General features: G+C 42.3%; 1 long non-coding RNA gene across 1 annotated transcript in view; it reads left to right on the top strand.

Moving 5' to 3' along the window:
* LOC115029745 overlaps positions 1–4,458 on the top strand; it is a 26,247-nt gene extending 21,789 nt beyond the window's left edge. Inside the window, exon 5 of the long non-coding RNA XR_003835304.1 lies at positions 3,460–4,458. This is a non-coding gene — a long non-coding RNA (uncharacterized LOC115029745). The remainder of the gene's footprint in view (positions 1–3,459) is intronic.
* The last annotated feature ends 389 nt before the right edge of the window (positions 4,459–4,847 follow it).

Genomic DNA, 4,847 nt, shown 5'->3' with positions numbered 1-4,847 from the left:
TCTGCCTCTGCCTCTGCCTCTGCCTCTGCCTCTGCCTCTGCCTCTGCCTCTGCCTCTGCCTCTGCCTCTGCCTCTGCCTCTGCCTCCCAAGCACTGGGATTAAAGGCGTGCGCCACCACCTCCCGGCAAACTCCACCAATTTTAACTGTCTTCCCCCCCCCTCCTTTGTATCATATGAGGGATGAAACCCAGGGCGTCATGAGCAGTAGCTTAACATTCTACCACTGAGCTAGACTGCCTGCCCACAGCTACATATAACAGAATAATACCTAGATGTAGACATGTAGAGCCCAATCTTTAGGTACTAGGACATTGGGTTGTCATCAGCAAAGCTTATGCTAGAGAATCATGTAATCAAATTACCAAAACTTGGCCAAAAAAATCACCCTTACAATATTTTAAATAAATTTATGATTCTGTGCAAACCTGTATCCATAGGTTGAGCAGTCATAGAAAGTTCTTTTCCTCAGAGAATAAAAAGGTTGGTGGTGGCTGCAATTGGTTCTACTTAATAGTATGATCACTGACACCTGTTCTTCACTCTATCATCCTTTAGTGTTGATATTCTTTAAGCACTTGCCTCAGGAACACAGAGGGCTCTTAATGTTGTAGACACTGAATCCCAGCTGGAAAAATAGAAAAAAGTTCTTAGAAAAACTGAAGCATTCTGAAGTAAAATTATTAAAATCCCAACCCAGGGTTTCAACCCCACTTTAGGATATTGAGTTCTTGGAAGAAAGACACACTCACAGCCTTTACACTTACAATACACCATAAGCGGCACAGTAGCTGGGCAGATATCTACCTTCCATGCTGTTAGAATCTACTGTTCCAATGATATCCCCAAATTATTACTTACTATGTTTCATCATGGTTACTCTTAGTTCCAATTGGGCGGCCCTGAGGGCCACACTGTCCTCTATCTTAACCCATGGCTACTCTCTCTCTTCTCCTGCACACTCTTTCTTTATTCCATGGTGGCTTCTTCCTACTCTCTGCACATTTTCCTCCTCTGCTCTTCTCCAATCCCAAGCCTGAGAAACCTAAACCCTGCTTATGTCTCTTCTGCTCAGTTATTGGGTATTGTTGTTGTTTTTTTTTTTTAATTTACTGACCACAATTAACTGGGTGCAGGGTCATTCAGAGTCTTACTTGCTGACCTTTTCATTTCTGGGGCACCAGTCTTGGGGACCCCAAATTAGCACTGGAATATAAGCAGCATTGGGCCAATCCACTACAACATTCCATGTAGCCCCACTACAATTGGTGGCATGTGTGTAGCTGCAAGAGAGTCCTGGGGAATGTGCCATTTGCTTTTTAGTTCCTAAGGTGGCAACTATGAGAGAAGGTTAAGTTGATGAGCCAATGATGATGGAGGATGTAGTAGCTTGCGTGTTGGGTTGTCTTGCAGGATCAGAACATGCCAAGCATTTTACAGATAACTTTTCATTTGATCCTCACAGTTGCTTTTTGCTGTATGTTCATTCAATGCTCTTCACTTTTAAGGACTTAGAAGAGGTCAATTAGTTTAGCCAATTCATGCAGAAGTCCCTTTGTGGTTTTGTTCACCTCCGCCATCACTGTCACTAAATAGCCACCTCCATTTCCATGCATTTTATCTTTCACATGACTCAGGAAAGCTTAATTGATAGCTTTTCTCCAAGAAGGCAAAGTGAGGGAGAGGAAAGATTTCTGGCTTGGGAAATTAGGACAGAATGATATAGTTTTTGAGATAAGAAGAACATTTTTTTTTCGGTTAGGCATTACATAAGCATCATCTTGGGTGGGTTTAGTAGGTGGTACCTGTCAGTCACCCAAGTGGCTGAGAGGAGGTAGTAGGTGTCTGGAGTTCAGGAGAAATTTCATATAATTAACTAATCACTGAAAGATTGACAATCACAGCCAAATCAGCACCACCTGCCTAGACTCCTTTGCTTTCAAATTAACAAGGTAAGTGGGCTTTTTTTTTTTTCAGCAAAGGAGAATAAATAGGGAAGATGCATGGTGGATATAAGTGACTTCTCGTCTACTTACCAACACTGGTAGTCAGCATCTCAGATAAGCCCTAATGATCCCCCACTTCCTGATACCATGAGTAGATTGCACCTAGAGGCTTCTAGTGAATAAGACAAGCAAAGGCAATAAGAGGAGATCCATGGCCAAACCATAGGCAGTATGACTTCTACCTTCTAGGGAGACTTCCTTTGTTTCCTTGGCTATCATGCCTTGGGGAAGGAAATAGACATGTTGTATATTTGTCCAAGGCAATGATTATAGGGTTCTCATTGACCATCAGCGCCTTCAGTCAACTGAAGATGTCAGTGCAACCTGTAAGCCTGTTAGCCCGTAAGGAACAGACAGAATTCTATTCAGTGTGTGAGCATGGAGGAAGATCCTTCACCATCCAAGTATTCAGACAGGCCCCTAGCCCTGTAGGCAACTTGAGAGCTCAGCATGTGGTAGATCCCTAAGTAAAGCAAGACTTCTGACCTGTAGATATGAGATAGGCCAGGCTAAATGTATGCTGTTAATCTGCTAGGTTTATGGTGACTTATTAAATGACGATAGATAAAAAACCCAAAGAGTTAAGATGGGACATAGAGACTTGTGGCAATGAGCTGGCTCTAATGCTTGCTTAGTCCAAGAGCCAATAGACTATCTTCAAAGAGATTTGGCCAACTAAAACTTGCTCTAAAGAATCAGTGCATTTGGCTCACTGGAATGAGAAAACCCCGTGCAGGAGACAGCCATATTTGGAGCAGACTCTGAGCAGCAGCAGCTGATGCATGAACCAAGTGCACCGTGGGAGCAATGGCAGAATCCCAGGAACCTGAAAAACCCAAACATAACCACACAACAAAGGCTTTCAAGAGTGTTGATGGAGTCAGATAATGATCATCGGAGTTAGAGATTTTCCTTACCTGAATGAGCAAAGAAATGAATGATGACTTTATCAGATAAATGAAAAGAAAATCAAGCTGATGAGTATAGCCTTCAGTATTCTTGTTCTGTAAGCAATTTCTTCTTCCTTCCTATAATAGTTATGGTTGGCTCACAGTTTGAGGGAGGCAGAGGAAGTCTATCCTGTGGTGAATCATAAGACAGCTGGAGCACAGAACAGCTGGTTGAATCAAGTCGGCAGTTGGGAAGCAAGGAGAGATGAGTGCTGGTGGTCAGCTTGCATTCTCCCGCTTATCAATGCCCCTGGAACATCACTGCCCACATTCAAGTTGATTTTTTTTCTCCAGTTAAACCTATCCAGGAGCCTTCTCACAGTTACCCTCAGAGGCATATTCCCATTGCTAAGCTATATTGCATTAAGCTGATCATAAAGATTAGCTATATTTTCTATCTCCTTAGAGTGGTGTTCTTATGAATCATCTTGGGTTTCTATAATGTACTTCCATAAAGTACTGAAGCCTGCATGGCTTAAGTGACAAAAGTTTTGTTTGCTTGCAGGCCTGGAAGCTAAAAGTCTAAGATGGAGCTGCCCTCAGGATTGGATTCTGCTGAGGCCTCTCCCTGGCAACTGACAGCTGCATCGCAGGGTTTCTTCACATGTCCTTCCTCCTAGGTTAGGCATCCCTCTAGTGGGGAGGTCAGAGGACAATCATCAAGAGTCAGTTCTCTTCTACTCTGAGGGTCCTGGGGGTGAATTGAACTCAGGTTGTTAGGCTTGGCTGCAATCAACTTAATCCACTAAGCCATATCATCAGCCCCCTCTTGCCCTTCTTATAAAGATATTATTCCCATAGGGTTAACTAATTATTGGACACTATCTCCAAACATACTTACATTGAGAATTGCGGCTTTATGACTGGATCCTCAGGGAGATACAGCTTAGTCAGTAACACTTGAGAGTCAATAAGTGTCTATAGAAGGTAATGTCAGATAGAATTTTGTTTTTATGCTTTTTTTCAAGGACTACTGCAATGATGGGCACAAAGTAAGACTTCAGTAAATACTCATTGATCAAAATAATGAATGACAGACTACTGTAGATTCTCAGAGCTGGAGGAATCCATGAGAACAGGCAAGGTGAACAGATGCTATTTTTCATTCAAAGTATATGGTTTTCATAAAGTTCTTCTCCAGTTTTATTAGACATAAATACCACTGGGATTCCAAATCATCTGATATGTGCACATCTTTCTTGAATCAAGGATTTATTGGGAGTTAGGGAGCTGGCTCTATCAGTTTTATTGTAAGCATGAGGGCCCATTTTTTTTTCTTCCCAGAATCCATGTAATCCCATCACGGAGAAGGCAGAGACAGGCATATTCCTCGAGATTTCTGGTCAGCCAATCTAGCCTACCTAGCAAATACCAGGACAGTGCAGAAGCCATTCAGAGATATCACTGGCATGATTATGAGGTTAAATGTTCCTTTTGAGAGGACTCTGAGTTCGAAATCAAGCCCAGGGGAGCACTATTTTGGAATGAAGAAAATGTTATGAAGTCACTCACATTTTTGTCTATGTGTGGTTTGTTTTCACTCTTAGCATGATTGAATAAAAGAAGGAAAGTTCAAAGCCCACAGTGACAAAAATGAGAAGATAACAAGAACATGTGGGTAGCAAAAGACATGAAGAAGTATAGCTACTTCACTGACAAGGAAAATCTGATGTCTAAGTAGGTGGTCAAGATAAGCCAAGATGCAAAGAATGTGCAGAAAAATCATACTTATTTAGGATGTCTCTGAAAGTGTGGGTGCTGGTGGGACTGCATTTGAGAGGATTTAACCAGACCTGGAATTCTAGATTAGTCTCTCTGTTCCCTTCCCATCTAGTACAATGACCCAAGTGCAGTTGTGAGCAGGGGGAGATGAGACTATTATAGACATGCAGC

The sequence above is a fragment of the Mus caroli genome, chromosome 17, assembly GCF_900094665.2.
Source record: "Mus caroli chromosome 17, CAROLI_EIJ_v1.1, whole genome shotgun sequence".
Lineage (NCBI taxonomy): Eukaryota > Metazoa > Chordata > Mammalia > Rodentia > Muridae > Mus > Mus caroli.
Note: the sequence above shows the minus strand (reverse complement) of the source record. Positions and strands in the feature narration are given on the sequence as shown.